Consider the following 20958-nt stretch of genomic DNA (forward strand, 5'->3'; position numbering starts at 1 on the left):
GATCATTATTTTGGGGGGTGGTGAAGTTATACTGAAATAACATTATTCTAGTGAATGCTTTAATTATTAAGACCGAGATATCCCAATACTGTAAAAACATGTCTTCTTACACATATACTGAATTGGTAACAAGAGGGAAAGAGATACTGCTATTTGATCTTTGAAAACCATAGAATAGTCGATATGATACTACAAATAAGTGCCCTCTTGTGTGAAGGTTATAAATCATTTGGTATAATTAATGTATTTTGAGTCATAGAATAGTACCTAAATTTATCTCTTTTTAAAATAAGAGCCTTTTCATTATTGGGCATAAAATAAGTATAGTCGAGTATAATAAAGTATAAATACTACCTTAAATTTGTGGAATATGTTTGTCACATGGTTTCTGTTCTGATAATCTCTTCCTGCTTAGCTTTGCCAACATATCATTGTGAATAAATCTTTAAGAGTATTTTTTATCAATTTACATTTTTTGCATTTTAATTTTCTAGTTATAATTGACTGCTTTGGTCAAAAATGGTCAAAGGTGAACATGGAAATATAAGACTCAAATTTTATTATAACCATAGGAAAATGTCACCCTTTCAGGAATGACGGGGAGAAAGAAGAGTGAGAGCATTGAAATGTCAACCAAGACTTTGCACAGTGTCAGAATAGACTGCCCTATGTGCTGCTTTCCAAGTGTGTCCCTCCTACTGAGTCTGTGTTTTGAATTATTTTCCCCTAGATGTGTTAGTTCTTTTTTCCAACTTGAACCTTATTATATTTTCCCTACTAGTGCCCATTTTATTATTCCAACATTTTCTACTTTAAGATCATCTGCAGAATTCATTAGGGCCTGTTTATTCCCTTGTTGATGTTTCTGAAACACAGATAGGGATAGGGCCTGGTGTCAGGCCATGCATTCCTACTCCTCCATGCAGCCCTCATCACCCACACTGACCATGTAAATGAGGACTTAATCTGCCACAAAATTTTCCTCTTGAAGGGTAAGACTTCTAACACTAACTGAATTGGGAAATAGAGACGGTAATTCATTTGCTTCTGCTGTCTGGAATAGAGCAATCAACAAACATTTCAGATGGTGACTTAAAACATTTCCAGGCAATGACAAAGAGCATCAGTGATATAAAGGCGGGTGAGCACTGGGTCCCTCCCTTGTAGAAGGTATCTAATTTTCAAAGAAAGCATGTATGCACAAACTTCGGACAGAATGAGAGGAAACCACACGTGGATACACTGAATTACTTGGTGAAAAATAGAATTGTCAGAGTGGAAAACAGCCACATATATTATAAAAATTAGAAAGGATTTGGCAGAAGAAAAACCCATCTTCCAAGTGTCTATTCATAAGTTTGTACTGCTCTGCTCTGGGTATTCTTTGAGCATCCACGTGTTAAAGAGATTATGTAAAGGGAGAAAAAATAAATGACAGAGTTCAGGCCACCCCCAAGCTCGGAGCTGATAGAAACAAAGAATCACATTAGATTGTGATTAGAGCTATCAAAACTTTCTACCAAGATATGTTCTTTCTGTTGGCTCAAGTTTAAAAAAAAATACATGGTTTGATCTGCACTTTTTTTGAGTCATATCTTTGTAAACTTTATATCCATTTATTCATTTTGAGTATTACTCTGTATAAAATATTAGATTAGGGTCAGAGGGATAGCAGGACACTCACCTTATATGTGACTTACATAGGTTTGATCCCCCACACTGCTTACTGGCAGTTTGATCCCCAGGATGATCCACATGATTAGTACTAACAAAAGTATGTATTAACAATAACAGCATTAGCAGTTAGTATGAATGTATTCAAATTTTAATTCTGTGCTAAGCCTTCGTTAACTACTTTAATTGCAGAATCTCATTTAATCTTCTCAGCATTCCCATGAGATAGCTGTTATTATATTCTGCATTTCACATAAAATAAGTTTTACAAACTAAGAATTCTCTTTCCAGTTTGTAGGCTGCTGAGCAGAAACTAAGCCTCAGACAGCATTTAAGCCTGTCAAAACTCAAGAGGTACGCACTGCAGCATTGCTATGGGAACAAAGGATGCCTGGCCAAAGCATCCTTCTTTCTCAGATGCACATTAGAAACTATAGGTGTGCTTAAAAATATCATCACTCAAATCCAATCTAGTCTGAATTTCTGGGCAGGTCAGTGAAAAGGGTGAATCTCAGTCATTAGAATATCTAAAGGCTCCTCCAGTGATTCAAATAGCAGTCTGACAGCAGAGAAAAACAAATATTTGTGTGTATGTGTGTGTGTGGGGGGTATAGCACTATAGTACTGTCCTCCCATTTATCCATTTATCGATTTGCTTGAGTGGGCACCAGTAACATCTCCATTGAGACTTGTTGTTACTGTTTTTGGCATATTGAATATGCATGGGTAGCTTGCCAGGCAGTGTCGTGTGGGTGGGATACTCTCAGTAGCTTGCCGTGCTCTCCGAGATGGATGGAGGAATCGAACCTGGGTCGGCTGCGTGCAAGGCAAATACCCTACCCGCTCTGCTATCGCTTCAGCCCCATAGAAAATAGATAATAGTGTTACCATAGCTAGGCTCTGGTCTGTGGTCACTGAAGATTAGAGGCAAGAAATGAAAATGAAAATTGGCAACCCCAAAATATTTTTTTAAAATAATAAAAATAAAGGAAGAAAAAAAGAAAAAGAAGGGAAGGAAAAGAGGAAAACGGGAGATAGGAGAAGTGAGAGAGGAGGAGAGAGGAGTGGTAGAAAGGGGAGATAAGAGGAGAAGAGGAGAGGAGAGCAGGCAGGAAAAGTCCCATAGTTGGAGAGGGAGCCTCAATGGGATTCTTGGAAATTGGACTATATTCTTTTCTAATCTTAAACCAAGTGGGAGAGGCAGCAGGATGTTTTGATGGTTATCTCCTGGACTTTCATGTTATTAGTGGGATTCTGATTCTAGTGGGATTCCCTTCATTCCATTCATAAGGCCATTCTTACTCTAGTCCCTCACCGGCCCCCGTTCCTTCCTACCTCTGTATCAGTAATGTACTATGTCTATATTGTAATTAATATGAAGTATAAACAATAGAACACTGTATGCATTACATGTGCATGCATCCACTAGCTATTACCTATATCTTTCTACTACATTATTATACTCAAATATTCCTATGTATATCCATGAGCACAATCTGATGTTGCAGGAACCCATAGGACTGTAGATGTGGTGAGAGAAGGGTGCTGCCAGTTTGAGATGTGATACCCACCAGCAAAGAAGTCGGTTTCCGTTGGTAGCTTGTGTGAAGTGGGGAGGTGAGAAGCAGCAGCCTTGAGAAGGAAATCTATAGCTTCTCATCTCTATTCATCTCCATCACCAGAGAAAGTGTCTGGCATACTTAGGATTGATCAGTCTGCACTGTGCTCTTGTTGAGTATAGACCTCCCATCTCCTCAGTTCCAGCAGGCAGCCATCAAGCTGTGTCTAAAGTCTACTTGTTTTGCATGGTTTGGAAGATTACCTTACCCAGGCTTTTGGGTCCTTCATCTTTCCCTGACCGAAGAGAATTTTAGGAATAGACAAATAGAGAAGTAAAACAATTTAGTAGTGAAGTAAAGTTTATTAGGGAAATAAAGAGAGGGAAAGAAAAAGTTAGATCTACATGTTCAAGAGAGAACAGGGACTTCTCCAAATTGGAAAAAAAAAACAACTTATATTCAGTCATGAATATAAGGGCCATTTCCCTGGAATGGCAAAAAGTGCCCTAAGATAAGAAAGTTCACATCTCAGGCAGATGCAGGAGAGGCAAAGACTAGGAAAGTTCACATCTCAAGAGGAGATGCAGCATATGAAAGCACATATCTCAAGAGGTGAAAATGTGGGCAAATGCACACCTCTTTCTCTGCCAAGTTAGTTTAGTTTTTTCCAAACTGCCCCTCCTCCCAGTCCTTTGCTAGGGTGATTGTCAAGGGGCTATCTAAAGCAGCTAATAGTCTTCCTTGGATAGTCTTAGTGTGGCCTTAGTTCCAGTAGGGAGCCTATCCTTCTAAGGGGGGTAGCCACCTCTCACCTCAGGAAGTCATCTCTGCACCTGGAATTTTTTCTCTTGATGGATTCCTAGGTTCCTGGAAAAGATATTTTGCATCAAATAATTCTATGCCTTAGGACTGGTTTTAAGTTCCAGACATACTTTTTTTCCCCAACATACATTTTCCCCACCCCATCTTCCTGCTGGCAATGGGAGGGGTGTAGGGGGAAGCAGTTCTTCTTAGGGACACCTAATAGTCCCTCAGGGGTACAACCTGGAAGCCAGTTGGGAAAGAAAGGAACGTCCTTATCTAATATATTCCTGCTTCTTTCTTCTGTAATTCCATTTGCTGAGGAGATTGAAGTGAGTCCTCTTTTGTTCTTGGGGCTTGGACTTTGAATCTGAGCCCTCCAAGCGCCTGTTCATACCTCGAATAAATCTGCTTCCTGAGTGAGGCCTCAGTTTCCAGTGGGAATGTCCTGCAACACTGAAAGCTGAAGCCTACTCTGGGAAAAATAAGGTTCCTTGCTGCTTCAAATTGCTTTACAGTGGGAAATATACAGTCTTTAAAATCGTTATGACCTTTATTCAAGAGCTCCAAAAAATCAAGATGGTTATATTTTCCCTGCCCTAAATCTAACAGAAAATTTAGGGCAGGATGGAATGCCGTTTTATCTATAAAGTATTAAAAGGCATGTTATTAAATATTTCCTGCTTGTGTTCTCCAAGAAGAGTTTTCACGAAGAACATATAGGATTAACACAAAGCAAATATTTATTTAAGAAGATAGGGAAAACAGACACCCTGAAGAGCAAGTGTTTAATGAAGAAAAAAAAAAATGATAGGTACCCTACAGTGGGGTGAATACCCCAAAATTAAATACCATTAGTAGCCTTCATCCTGATATTTTAAATTGCTTTAGGCTTCCCCTGTCCATTCATATTCAGCTCTGTAAATGTGGGCAATACCTTGAATTCTAAAATTCTAGCTGTTTCTGGTGACGTCTGTGGATTGCATGGTAACTATAAAACTTTCATGCAACAGTGGATATGATTTTGATGAGTGGCACAATTTTTGACATGCGAAGGTATTATAATTATTGCAACATGCTCAGGCTCTTGTCCTCATGTAGCGTGATTGGAAGCAGAAATCTAGGACCAAAGGTAATATGGATAATCCTGTAGAAACATTATCTGAGGAAAAGAAGGAAGGGAGAGGGAAGCAGGGGTGGGGGGTCTCTTTAGGTAGGTTTTATGGGATACATATAAACTTCTTTTCATATTCTTTTTATTCAGGGGATGATTTATTCATCCTTTAGCACTGGTTTTTAGACATGTAAGATTATAAAATATAGCTGCTTTAAAGAGCTATGTATTTGAAAGGATTGTCTTTTGTATATCTTGGGTGTATAACCTGGATGCACCCAGGGTTACTCAAGGAACTTTTCTCGCTGGGGCCATCCAATCTCACCCTACCTATGTTCCTCTTATCCCTACATCACTGTATCTTAATTGCATCATGAGTTAGAATATAATCAGAAGTCACTTAAGATTGACCTCTATTTCTTCCCCAGATTGTTCCCTTACCTCTCATGGGGACATTAACCTGGGAACATTTTTTATCCTCACTGCAAATTTGGTCTTGACATCTCTCTACCCAATATTTGGTTTAAATGATAGGAAAATTTGTCATCCTATTTCATTTCTCTCTGTCTTCTCATATTCTCCTGATCTCATGTATACGCATACCATTAGCTATCAACCTAGCCAACAAAATGAGGGAATACTGAACTTATCAGGACCACTCATCTCATTATTGGCTCTATATCTGGGTTAGTAACAAATATAAGATCAAGAAAAAAGCTCAATTATATATATAAAAGATCACATTAAAAATCATTTCTGAACATCATTAATGGTTCATGTAATTAAAAAATAATATTTTATTTCTATTGAGAAACTCTTTTAATCCAGAATTTTGAAATCTATCTTCATATAAGTTGATACATAAGAGCAAGTAATTGTAGTCATACATATTGGGAATACCCTAGAAATAAGGAAGTACAGAGATAATATAATTATCTCTATATTATGCTAAACAAATCTTAAGGTTTTAAAATTTTCCTTTGTTAAAGATTTGCTTTTGGACTAAAAAGAAGACTCATAGATTGAAATTACAGGGTAATAACTCATATTTTTATTAAAATTTTCAGATTTTATAAAATAGGAGTTATTTTTCAAATGTCCAACTCAGGCTGAAAAATAATGCTTTTCTCTCAAAACTCAGTTTTGTTTTCATAGTGATTACACATTTTTCTAAATCAAGCAGATAAATTAAGCATTTCTAAAGTTATCAATTCATTCATGCTATTGAATTCAGACTTTTGGATTTCAAACTAATACTTTTACTTGACAATTGAAATTGGTTCATGGAGTGTTATTCCAGGCCAACTCAATCTAATGACCTTTCCACTCTACAAGTTTCAAACCACATAATTTAGGAATAGAGACCAATGAAATGTGTATCCTAGATTCTAGCAATCAAAAGTAGCAAGCAGGAGCATTTTCTGTTACTAGTAAAGACCATATTTCTTAATAAGAAAATTGCTTTGAAAACTATTGTACATCAAGTCATTTCCTGGTTTTTGTTTAACATGTGGCTTTCACTTATTATCTGATACACCACTGACTTTACATCCTTGATACTTCTAACCTCTATTTCCATCAGAATTAGAAAACTTGACTTATCCTCTTTTCTTGTAAATTAATTCAGCTCCTTGCTTCATAGTTCTGACAAAAGCAATTCTTGAAATGGAATAGAGGACATGGGAAATGAGTCAGCTAATCAAAAAGGAAGTTGACTCAAAAAGTGGAGACAAATTGTTAATACTAAAGTTTAGCTCAGTATTCTGATATCAGTCTTTGTGCCACCAAGTTAAAATTGTCTTTAACATACCACAAGTGGAACTATGTTTCTCTTTCCTGGCAAAAACTTTTCAGCTTCTGTTTCTCTATATAATACTCAGCAAAAATTTGCTGTGAAATAAAAGGACACAAAAATAAAGAAAAGAAATATGGATAAAAAAATCTGTATGTAGTTGGCAGGTACAGAAATGAGAAACCCTGGGAGTAGAAGCCATGTCATACTAAAGGAAGTAACAAACATTTGGGTGTGGAAAGGACCCAGCTTTTCCCATCTCGAGCAGAAAAGCAAATGCATAAAGAAAATGCTAATCTTTCCTATTTCCTACAAAACCTATCTACCCATAATAGAACTGTTAACACAATAAAATTCATAGTCCAGATGTCCTATTAGCTTCAGCCTGGAGATTCTTCTTTAATCAGCATCATCTTGAAAATTGCAATTATAGTTGCATAAAAGGGTGAAAAAAAGGTGGTGACCTGAATCCATGTAAGTGTGTTGAGCTTTCTAGAGGAAAACCATCTATATCATACTTCTTGGTTCTATCCAAGCCCTTAATTATAGAAAGGACTAAAGTCAGTAATTTATGATTTTTAGGGAAGTTTACTGTGCAATTGCCTACTCAGTGTCCTATGGATGGCACCATCTGTGTTCTCCAATATCTGATTAGGCATTCAGAGAAGTTGAGGCATTCATAATTCCCTTTGTATTTTGCCCCAAATACCTGTTTCTAACCCAATATTTCTCCCCTTTCTCCATATTTATTTCCATATTAGTTATATTTTGAAAATTTTCCACCTCCTTCCTAAACTTTTAGATTTTATTGCTAATAAAATAATACTAGTTTATAACCACTCATAGATTATAAAAGTACAAACCATTCATAGCTAATTTATAAGTGCTAAATTAGTTTGAAATGGAGCAACATATTTTCTTTACATATACTCTTTAGTTAATGCATTGATTTACTGAACACTTTGGTAATTGCTCTGAAGTATAAATAGAAACAAGAATAAAATACGTATGAAACACCATTTTATAGATGAAGTTAGTGTGATACATTTCAATTAGATATTGCATGGAGAAGAGTAGTGTGCAGCATTGAACTAGGTGACAGAGAAAGTCAGAGCTAAAGCCAGTATCCAATATCACCATTTCCTACGAAGGGCCAGTTATTGATTGAATCATGTCACTCACAAACCCAGTCATTAAACCTCACACCTGCAAATATGACTATAGTTAGAAGCAGAGTCTTTAAAGATATATTAAAGTAAAATGAAGTAATAATGTTGGGTCCATAATTCAAGACTCTTGATCTTACAAGGAGTAGAATCCAGAAGTACATGAAAGAGGTGCCTGCACTACTACAATAGAGAATCCCTACAAGAAATCAACTGCGTTGGCACCTTGATCTTACTCTAATGATTTCTAAAATAAAATGAAAATTAATTTATCTTGTATAATGCACCAAGTCTTGCATCTGGGATTCTTTGGTTCCAAATTGATGAGACTTGGGTCATTTTCATATGTGGGCTTTAAATGTTCCTGATCTTCTCTCTCAATTCCCACTATTAGAATAGAGCCAAATCAAAGGGCAATATCAGAAACCACATATAAATTATAATATATATTTCCATCAATTTCAGAAATACGGCATGAGAAAAGGTTGTCCTGTTGGAAAACTAACCTGTTCCATGTGTTACAACATGTTTTCCCAACACGTATATTTTCCAGAGTGGAAAAAGCAAACAAGGATACGTAGAGACAAATAAGCAAGATAGGTGCTCAAGAGAGAACACAGAATTGAAGAACAAACCCAAAACTTATTACACATTCTTTTACAGTTAACAGAGCTTATTCTCTAGGGTAGATAACATTTTATGATGCATGAAAGTCTAAACAAAATTAACAAAATTGTAATCATATAAAATATTCTTCTAAGCCACAATTCCTTAAGATGGAAATAAGCCACAAACATAAAGTCTGGAAAAATGCACTTTGAACCTGAATACCACATTACTAAATAACAACTGCATCAAAGAAGAAGTTAAAGATAAAATTAAAAATTTTAGGAAACAAATGAGAATGAAGATCAAGCTACAACCTAGAAAATGCAGATAAAACTTTGTATAAGAGGGAAATCCATAGCAACACAGGTGTTTATCAGGTAATAAGAACAGGCACAAAGAGTCCAACATCACACCTCAAGAAATTAGAAAAAGAAGAACGTAGGAATCCCAGATGAATTAGAAACACACAATAAAAATTTAGCATAAAATTATATGGAAATATCAAAGAAAATAGAATATAAATGAAAGCAAAATCTTCTCTTTAAAAAGAACAAGATTGACAAATCCTTGGCTAGACTAGCAAAAAAAAAAAACAAACCTGTTAACTTATTAATCTTATCAGAAACAAAAGGGAAGAAGTTATGATAGATATCTCAGAAACACACAATATTGTATAAAATTATTACCAACAGATTTATGCCACTAAAATAGAGAATTTAGAATAGATTTACAAATTTTGAGAGTCATATAATGTTCAAAAACTCAGAAAGTAGTTTTTGAACTACTATATGAACTGTATAGATAAATTCATGTCGAGGAACTTTAAATAGTAATAGAAAATCTCCCTAACAACAAAATTCCAGGGTCAACAGGGTATACTAATGAGTTTCTCCAAATCATTGAGGAAAACCTGCTCTCCATTCTTTACAAACTTTATCAAAAAGTAGAAGAATCAAGAATATTCCTGGAGAGTTTCTAGAATACAAAATTCTCTTAACACTTAAGCAGACAGAGATATAACTAATAAATGAAATTATAGACCAATATCCTCAATGAATATAGAAGCAAATGTCCACAATAAAATCTTAGTGAATCAAATATAATACTGTAAACAAGTCATCTATCTACCATAATCAAGTATGATTCATACAACAGAGGTAAGAATAGTTTAATATGCACACTTCAGTTAATGTGATGCATTGAACTAATAAGAGAAAAGATTTAAAAACTACCTATGACCATTTATTTGGGCCACTGTCATTACTGTAATCCTGTTGCTTATCAATTTGCTCAAGCAGGCACCAGTAACTTCTCCATTGTGAGACTTGTTGTTACTGTTTTGGCATATGGAATATGCCACGAGTAGCTTGTCAGGCTCTGCCATTTGGGTGAGATACTCTCAGTAGCTTGCCGGGGTCTCCGACTCTGAGAAGGGCAGAGGAATTGAACCCGAGTCGGCCACGTGCAAGGCAAATGCCCTACCACTGTGCTATAGCTCCAGCCTAAATAAAGATTTAGAATCTTTATTTGGATTAAAATTTTAAAAATTGACAAAATTCAGCATCACTTATCTCTCTCTTTTGGGAAAAGGTACATCTGGCTGTGCTCTGGGATTACTCCTGACTTTTCAATCAGGAATCACTCCTGGAGGCGTTGGAGGACCATATGCAGTGCTGGAGATTGAATTCAGGTCAAACACAAACACGGCAAGCACCCCAATCACTGTACCATCATTTTAGTTTTCACTTCTGATTTTAAAAATACTCAACAATATTAGAATTTAAGGAACTAAAATTTAAGGAACTGAAATAAGTACTATATACAACAAACCACAAAACTCTGCGAATAGTCTAAGAAATCATGAGAAAACAGTAGATAGAAGACATTACATTCCCTGAATTTAAACTGTGTTATAAACTTATCAAAAACAAAACTGCAAGACACTGGAATAAAAGCAAAGGAAGAGATCAGTATAAGAGAATTGAGAACCCAGTGTAAACCCTTAGATGTACAACCTACATATGCTTAACCTACATAATGCAGCTAAGTACATGAAGTGAAATAAGGATGTCTCTTCAATAATAGGCACTGGGAAAACTGCAAACAAGGTCGTTCAAATCTCCTTCAAACAAACTCAACTAGACCTTTGGGTTACACCATATATATAGGTTAATTACAAATTAATTAACTACTTCATATTGGACCTGTATCTTTCAAATACATCTTGGAAAATATTCAGAAGGTCCCACTATATTGACCTCAGAGAATATTCAATGAGACAAACACACTAACAAAGAAAATAAGTGAGAAAACTAAACATATGAGACTGTTTGAAATTCAAACATTTCTGCAATGCAAACTAATTACCAAAGATAAAAAGATACCCTGCTTAATGGAAGATAATATCTGTACATCATACATCAAAGAAGTCGTATATAAAGCTGTAATAATACTCAATGTAAAAATATACTGTGGGGAAAGTAGCTGATAATACAATTTCACAGAGATAGCATGGAAAAGACATATCTATATGAAAAGTGTTATCCTCACTGATTACTGGGGTAGTGCAAATCAAAATGCCGATAAAATATCTTATACCAGTAAAAATGGCTACATAAAAAATAAAACCAACCTGTGTTGAAGGGAATACGAAGAAAATGGATTCTCATTTACAATTGTTAGGAATGCTATCTGACTCAACCCTTATAGAAAACAGTGTGGAAAGTCATCAGAATCTATAACTGCTGTATGACTCAGTGATTTCCTCTTCTGGTCATCTATCCCAAGAATACTAAAAAAGTAATCTGCAAACCAACTTTATCATAGAATTATTCACAAATATCAAGCCTTAGAAGCCAAATTATCTAACAATAAAGGAAATATAGAACAAAATTCTGGTATACATACAATGGAATTCTGCTTAATTATGAGAAAAGATAAAATCATGCAGTTTGTTGCAACCTGGATAGAAATTGGGGGCTATAAGGCTAATTGAAATGAGTCAAAGAACAAAAAGTAATTATCAAATGATCTCTCTTTCCTATGTGCAGCACAAAGAGGCAAGGGATTAAGATCCATTAGATCGTCTCCAACAAAAACAAGCCTGATATATGGCCAATAGAACAGTGCACAGTGTGTGGATAATGGGGGATGAAGAAATCTTGTGTTAGTGGTGGAGAGTTGCTGACATTCTGTTGGTGGGGGTGATGGAGTAAGTAACATTACATATATAAAATAATATGAGAGCTGCAATAAACCAATTTACTTAAATAAAATAACAAAACTGTTGAATATGCTCATTTTAAAGCAAATTTTACCTAATAGTTTAATCTTGATTTGCTATATGATACATAATCATGGCCTTTGGAATAGCCTTTACTTTTTTTCAGATAGGATTTACACATCTACATTCTTTTCTATAAAGGTTTATTTAAATCCCAATTTAAAGCGTTCTTCATTCTAGAAGACTGCATTGAGATCCAGCAGTTTAGAATTTGAAACTCTCATAACCCAGAAATGTTTTATGAAATTCTATAAACGAAATAGTATTACCACAAGATATTATTATTTTAGAGAATAATAACATGTAAAGACTGATTTGTGGCTGAAATGGTCTTAAAAGTTATTTGTCCTTTTTTACAATAAGTATAAATCCATTCAGATAGAATTTTCTATTTGTTTGGTGTGGGTTTATTTATATTTGACTTTTTACAAAGACTGTCTCCCATTATAGGCTATACCCTGACTATTTTCAGTTATATTTCAAAACAAAAATGAATATAGACATACACTTTTTCTTTTTCCTGAACAGGTTTAAAAATAAAACTCATTATAAAGAGAGTGAAGCAAATTCTTATTAGAATGAAAATTGAATTGGGTATTTATTTGTCTCCCCATATTACTAATTAAACTTTATAATTTGTTTTATTTGCTTTAATTTTATTTATCCCTTGATTTTTCTGTGGCTGGCCATGCTCAAGGTCACTGTCCACACACTCAGACAAGCCTCACACATGAAGTAACCAGCAGAGGAACCCAGGTATGCGGGACCCATGATGAGATCTCCAAGCCTGCTTGGATCAGAACTGGGCCTCCTCTACCCATATCCCCAGTTTTTCAGTAGCTTGGCTGTCACACCCACAAACTGTCCCCGGCACTATATAATCTCATCTATGGCCAAGATCCAGAAACTATAAAACAAAGCTCCCAGAAGACAGCCAAGCAGAATCTCGAATGGTAGAGCCTGGCAAGCTACCTGTGACGTATTCCATATGCAAAAAACAGTAACAATAATGGGCCTGATTCCCCTGACCCTGAATGAGACAGGGACGAATGGAGATGTTACTGGCACTGGCTCAAGCAAATTGATGAGCAACGGGATGACAGTGATACAGTGATTATTCTACTTGTAATTTCAGACTTCTAATCAATGATAGAAATTGAAGCATAGATTTAAAATGACAATACTCATATTGTTTTCCAAAAAGGCTGGACCAGTTGTATTCATACCAAAATGAATGAGAGTACCTTTCTTTTGGCATTCACACCAGAACTGGTTGTTCTTATTCTTTTGGATGTTACCAGTTACTGTGGTATAAGATGATCTAATTGTTTTGATTTACATCTCCTTGATAATTAGTGATGTTGAGCACTTTTTCACGTGCTTTTTGGCCATTTGTATTTATTTTTTGAGGAAGTTTTTGTTCATTTATTCTCCCTTTTTGATAGAGTTGGAGGGTTTTTCTTGTAAAATTCTACCAGTGCATTATATTTTTTGTGTGAAAAATATATAAATATTCTAGTCTCAGCCGGGGCCGGAGCTCGGATCCGGCCATGTTTCGACCCGGGTGGCCATGCCTTTGCACAGCCGGTGGATGTGGAACAAGCAGGAACCAGAGACAGCTTTAGGATTTGGGGTTCCAGCAAGTGCTTGCAACCATGTGTGGAGACTGTGAACTAAGCTTTCACTACATGCTGTTCCAGGAAGGGAAATGATTCATTTTCCAACTTAAATCTCCGTAGACTTAATTACTATAATACAGAAATTGTAAACCGCGCAGCCGCTACCTCGGCCGCGCAACTTTTTATCTCTTCATTCTCATCAGTGGAAAACTTATTATCAAATATTTCCTTGTCAATAGAGCTGTATTCTTGGGGGATAAATTCCAACAAAAATAGTGAGTCTGTTTTGAAACTCCAACAACAATAGTGAGTTGTGTGTTGAAATGGGGAATGTAATCAAGGTAAAGAGAAAAGGAAGTGAAATTATCAGTCACGCACAGGGTGGGGGGTTGGGGGGTGAGGGGTGGGATGTATACTGGTTTTTTGTTTTTGTTTTTGTTTGTTTTTGTTTTTATTGGTGGTAGAATATGGGCACTGGTGAAGGGATGGGCGATTGAGCATTGTATAACTGAGATATAAGCCTGAGAACTTTGTAACTTTCCACTTGGTGATTCAATAAAATAAATTAAAATATATATACAAATATTCTAAATAGTGATCTAAAACAAAATTTTGTTGTTATTTTAACAAAATAAATAAAATTCCTCCACCTAGAATTTAACATTAACAAAAATATTTTCTCTTGTATCACAAAAAAAAATAGAAGTACAAAGAATGCAGATGTCATTTTTAAAGGAACATCTCATTTCATTCTTTCCGCTTTAATGAGAATGAATTGATTGATCACAGATATTGGAAAAAGTTGTTTTTAACACAGGATGATCTCACTTATCTGTGTCATATAGAATACTGAATGAGGTAATCTACCGATAGTAAAAGGGGTTCCTCGATCACACTCACCTCAGTTTTTAGAGCAGAGGAGAGAGAAGGAAGGAAATTAAGGAGGGGAAGAAGGGAACAAGAATTAATGGATAAAGTTATCATGGCTTCACTTATGCTGGTGGTATAGGATGAGTGGTATAGCCATATACCAAAACACAGACTTAGCAAAATTGAAAACATGAGATCTAGGCTGCTAACACCAAAACTTTATAATGTGCCTGACAAGTTTACAGGTAGAGATGGGTTAGAGATTGAGGTGGGGAGGGAGTATGAGAACACTGATGGAGGAAAGTTTCCTTAGTGGTGAGACTGATACTGAAATATTATATACCTAAAACACAAAATCAATAACTTTGTAAATCACAATTCTTTAATTAAAAAATTAAGGGAAATTAATTTTATCTCTGAGCTTAGTGCATTTCTAGAATCTAAATTTTTAATCATATGAACTTAGAACCTCCTAAGATTTAAAAAGGAAATGAACAATAAAGTATATTATTACAGAAATCATTGATTCATTTTAGCTTGAAAACTTAGAAAGTTTGTTTTGATTATAGCAAAATATTTCTTTCAAGGTATATCCAATATGCACGGGTAGCTTGCCAGGCTCTGCAGCGCAGGCTCGATACTCTTGGTAGCCTGCCGGGCTCTCAGAGAGGGGCGGAGGAATCGAACACAGCTGGGTGAAAGGCGAACGCCCAACCGCTGTGCTATCGCTCCAGCCAATTGGATACTGGATATGCCAAAAACAGTAACAATAAGTCTCTCAATGAGAGATGTTACTGGTGCCCGCTTGAACAAATCGACGAGCAACGGGATGACAGTGACAGTGACTTCTTTCAAGAAATTTTTCTATTTTGGGGCTGGACCGATGGCACAGTGGGTAGGGCATTCGCCTTGCACGCAGCCGACCTGGGTTCGATTCCCAGCATCCCATATGGTCCCCCGAGCACCGCCAGGAGTAATTTCTGAGTGCAGAGCCAGGAGTAACCCCTGTGCATTGCCAGGTGTGACCCAAAAAGAAAAAAAAAAGAAATTTTTCCATTTTGAGCAAATATAAATTACTATGTCCTTATCATTAGTGTATACGTTATAAAAGTTGTCTAAATAGCTACATTTTTCTAATGATACATTGCAAAAGAAGCAAATCTCAAGACTTCAATTGATTTTATGTAGTTTTGAAGACAACCATGAAATTTAGAATAAGAAAGTGGGATATGTAATAATAAAAGATTTTTATTGGATAGATGATATTATTGCATAGCAGACTTTTCATGGAACAGTTTCAATTTTTAATTTCTTGTTTAAATAAATTTGATTGAAGGAATTTGTTTAAAGTTTTCACTGAATAGGAAACATTAAATTAAAAATTGACAGAAGATAAAGTACTAGTTAATGGAATCTAAAAATTATGTTGCAAATTGAGATGTTTTCCACAATAAATATATTTTACTTGTTAGACATGCATTGTTAATAAAGTCAAAGATTCACATGTGAATTTACTAAATCAGTATTTCAAATACCATCTATGAAAAGTTTCAGTGAATTTATGTGAACTATAATATAGCTAATAATTGACTAATTCTTTAAGTATTCTTTGGGTTGACAACTATAGTCTTTACATTCTCTCCAGCATAGGCTATATGCCAGATAACTTTATTATAGTCTCTAGTTTCCTGACTTCCATTTTTATTTGAACATTTACTTTAAAAAGCCTTTTAAATATAAATTTTCTCATCTCCCTGAGATATAATTCTTTTTCTAGCTTTTGACAGTTTTATGAGCCAGCAAAATCTTTCAAGAGAAATGGAAGCTATCCCTTTGATGGGTACAAATTGAGAAAGAGAGGTGCTAAGACCCAGACTGTGTAGGGGAGATCCTAAATTCAATAAACAGCAAGACTCAAACACAAGTGGCCTAACCTCACTGACTAATTTCTCTTCTACCAATGCCTTCCAGTATTTTTCCATGGTTCATTCCAGAGTCTAAAATCCCTCTCACCTTAAGAAAAAACTCTCTCCAGTATTGCAATCATCTTGAGTAAGATCTTTCTTGCTTGTTGAACAGTCACTAAAGTATTTTGCCTTTGGCATGACATTCGCTAATATAGTATCAAAAATCCAAATTCAAACCCTCTCAGGCCCATGTGCTGACTGGGAAAGTGAGGCTTCTTTACTCTCTACTGTCATTTATCCCACAGAGATGGTTCTACAGCTTGCTGTTCTTGCAAGAGTAGGGGTTGACAAAGACCATGATGCTATGTTCTGTACTCTTCAGGAGAGCGCAAATAGTCAATTAATATTCAATAAATTAAAAAAAAAACACTGTCATGCCACATTTGTCTCTTATGTTCGATGAATGAATAATTTAGTATGTACCTGATGCATCACTATTCATTTATTTACTCAATAAATTGTTTAGATATTAATTCAGAAATACCAATTGAGTTTTCTTTTGGTCAATATAGCCTACTTTGTCCTTGACCTTCACTAGTTTAAAACTTGAAGAATAGTCCTTGACCTTCAGTAGTTTACAAACTTGAAGAATCGATAAAAGGGAAAACAACTACAGAGCAATCAATAACACACATACTTTACCAGTTTTGCTCCCTCCCTTTCTCTACCACTGTGTTTCTTACACACATACTCATGGACATATGCTCATTTTTGAACACTGAAAACTATGGCAAGTACAGCGAATAAATTTTGAGTGTAATAATAAGGAATGTAAAATGTTTGCTGTAATTTTTGTATTTTCACTCTTCACAATCATTCACGAGTTTTTAGAAGACATGAAATGTGTTTTTAACCATCTTTATGAAAAGAAGATGATTGTCATTGAACAAGGGGAAGAAAATCAATCAACTATACCCCATATAATTCTTGCTAAACTCTAAATCATATAAAACTGTTATATGACCTAAGGTGGAGAAATAGTACAGCGGTAAGCCCCTAGATTTGCATAAAGCTTACTGGGGTTCAATTCTTGGTACCCTATATGGTCCTCAGAACCCCACCAAGAGTGATCCTTAAGCACAGAAATAGAATTAAGCCCTGTGAACCACCAAGTATGAACCCCAAACCAAAAAAAGAAAACAAAACCAAAATGATGAAAAGAGTATAACTCAGGAGCATTTAGGTGCAGGAAATAGATGGGGAAATGTTTATGGGAAGAGATAGAACGTAGTTGCATCACCTTTTCAGATGAATTACCTGTTCGCTAAATAAAAAGCTTTTTGAGTGATTCATTTTAGTTTTCCATGGAAGCTTCATTACTAGCCAGAAATTATTAAATCAATGGTCATTGGTGATTGTACTCAACCTCTTATTTGATTGCCTTCTCTGAAGTTGGGGAAGAAAGTAAGGAGAAGGTATAGAAAATTTTAGCAACCAAATTACATGACAGTCTACAGCCAACCTTTACCAACCTGAGTATGCCAAATTTTATAAAATGACATGGCTAGTTTCTCAGCTACCAGCCTCTAGTTTCCTTCATCTTTAGGAAATTTTCAAGTCACCTCATCAACTTAATTTTGATTGAAGGTACTATTTCATTTTTATTATCCTAAAGCAAACTAAGGGAGAAACAGATAAAACATCAACAAAATGTTCCCTTTAGATTTAAATTGTAACATTCTTTTTTTTAAATGCATTTGCTTTATTATTTATTTATTTATTTATTTTGATTTTTTTGGGTCACACATGGGGATGCTCCGGGGTTCCTTCTGGCCCTTTTATCTTCTATTGTTAAAAAACATCTACAAAAATTGTCTTAGAGAAAAGAATATAAATAACAAGCATATGTGGAATTCCCATAAACACTATCTTGTTTGACTTCTATACAATTTTTGGTTGTTTATTTATTGGACCACACTTGGTGGTACTCAGGGTTTACTTGTTACTCTCACTCAGGAATCACTCCTGCAGTGCTCAGGGAATGATTCAGGATGTCATACATTGAACCCATTGCAGGCAAGGGCAAGTGCTCTACCTGATGCACCATTTCTCCCCACTACCCATTTTTAGTCATTTCTGTATTTGGAATATCAGACTGTCAAATATATCTTTTTTGCCAAACCTATATTGCTCCAATTTATCCAAAATAATATTATAAATAATAAAAAATTTTAATCCCACTATATTTATAAGACTTCTTGGATTTCTTTGCTTTTGTTTCACTCTCTGATAGAGGGCATAAATTCATATCTATTTTCACTCTAAAACACAAAGTTTTTACATTTTGATAATTGCTCTCAAAATATTAACTGAGTGAGTAATACAAGATATTATTTGAGAGTCATGAATTGTTCTTAATGACTCACTGAATACCTCATAAAACAACTATCAGTCTCCTGTAACTGCTTTTAAATCATCATACTTTGTTGAAGATTATAATTATAACCATATTTGCAATATTTTTATGAACTATGATTGATCTGAGGATAAGCGATTATGCTTATTAAAGTGTTCAGTTTCTCCTTCAAATGAAAACTTTCTTTTAGCATTCTAATTCTTTCTCTTCTTTTTTTGCCATACCCAGGTATGTTCAGAGTTTACTCCTGGCTCTGTGCTCAGATATCACTCCTGGAGGGACTCAGGGATCATATTGGGTACTGGGGATTGAATTCAGTTGACTGCATTCGCAAAGCAAGCACCCTACATTATACTACTTCCCACATTTTAAATTTTATACATTTTACTGTTTTTTAAATATTTTTGCTGGCAGATCAAACCCAGCAGTTCTGGAAGAGATGACACCGATGTGAATCGCATGCAAGGAAAATACCTTATCTACCATGATTTCTCTGGCCCCAAGTTGTTGTTGTGGTTGTTTTTGTCTCAAATGGGAGCCAATTAAAAGTTGAAGCATTCTCCTCAGTAAGTGGTGATGGGGATACCTCAGATACTGACACTTTGCTTATTGTTCCTACAATTAGAGAGGATTTTTTTGTATACGGTGTTATTGTCATCCTAGACGTTTATGAAATTCAGGCTTTCCTGGGACCAACTTTTCCCAGTACTGTTTTTATGAAAATTTAAAAGTCTTCCTTGGTCAAGATTTTTCACTTCCTCTTATGTTAAACTATGCCCATGTGAGGCTGAGGTGGACCTGCTAGGGCAAGGTCAGAAGGCCTGCTTGGTTCTTACTTCCCATCCAATTAGAGAGTTTCTGTATTATGTTTATTGCTTAATATTTTTAATATAACCTTATCGTATATTTTTTAGGCAAGGACTCATGAAATGGTTCCCTTAATAGTCACATCAGTGCACACGAAACGGCCCCTCTGCTTCTTAAAGACTATGATTCTAGAGGACTACTAACCAATTTTGGCACCCAGCAGCTTCTTTTTTTTTTTTTTTTTTGCTTTTTGGGTCACACCCGGCGATGCACAGGTGTTACTCCTGGCTCTTCACTCAGGAATTACTACTGGCGGTGCTCAGGGGACCATATAGGATGTTGGGATTCGAATCCGGGTCTGCCATGTGCAAGGCAAATGCCCTACCCGCTGTGCTATCACTCCAGTCCCATAGCAGCTTCTTATAGAAATGCATCTAGACTGTGAACTAAGCTAAAATATCAGAAATCCAAAACCGATTGGCCGCAACATATATTGAGCTCATATATTCTTTATTCTCAGCAATGGAAAACAAATTCTCAAATGATGCCTTTCCAGCAGGTTTGATTGTTGAGGGGAAATTCCAAATACTAATACTGAGTTTTCTGTGAAGTATTGAATGTATTCAAAGTATAGATAGAATAAAGTGAAGATCATTAGCCACACAGGTATGTGGGGTGTGTGTGTGTGGGGGGGTATACTAGAGTTCTTGGTGGTGGAACATGTTCACTGGTGAAGGGATGGGGGTCTGGTCATTGAGTGACTGAGAATTGAATCTGAAAGCTTTGTAACTTTTTTTATGGTGATTCAATAATAAAAATGAAAATAAAAAAATAGTCACATCATTCTTTGTAGTCAGTGCACCATTTTTCTTGAAAACCAGTATTCATTTATAGAATTTTACTTTCTCTGAGTCCATTCAAAACCAGCATTTTTTTTTCTTTTTGGGTCACACCTGGCAATGCAAAAGGGTTACTCCTGGCTCTGCACTCAGGAATCACCCCTGGTGATGCTCAGGGGACCATATGAGATGGCTGGGAATCGAACCCGGGTCAACTGCGTGCAAGGTAAATGCCCTACCCACTGTGCTATCGCTCCAGCCCCCCAAACCAGCAATTTTTAATGGACAAAACTTGGTACAAAGATTGAAGAAAGTATCTCAGAAGATAACCTTCATTCTCATTGTCATTGAGGGTGAGGTTATTTCTATACTTATACTTCCTTTTTTAAAAGTAAAATGTGAATACAAATTTACATTTTATAAAAGTAAAATGTGAATATACATTTCAAGTCTAAATTGTTTGCTCCATAAACCTATTGTATCTGCTATTAAGATGAATACA

Source organism: Sorex araneus, chromosome 4 (genome assembly GCF_027595985.1).
Source record: "Sorex araneus isolate mSorAra2 chromosome 4, mSorAra2.pri, whole genome shotgun sequence".
NCBI classification, from domain to species: domain Eukaryota; kingdom Metazoa; phylum Chordata; class Mammalia; order Eulipotyphla; family Soricidae; genus Sorex; species Sorex araneus.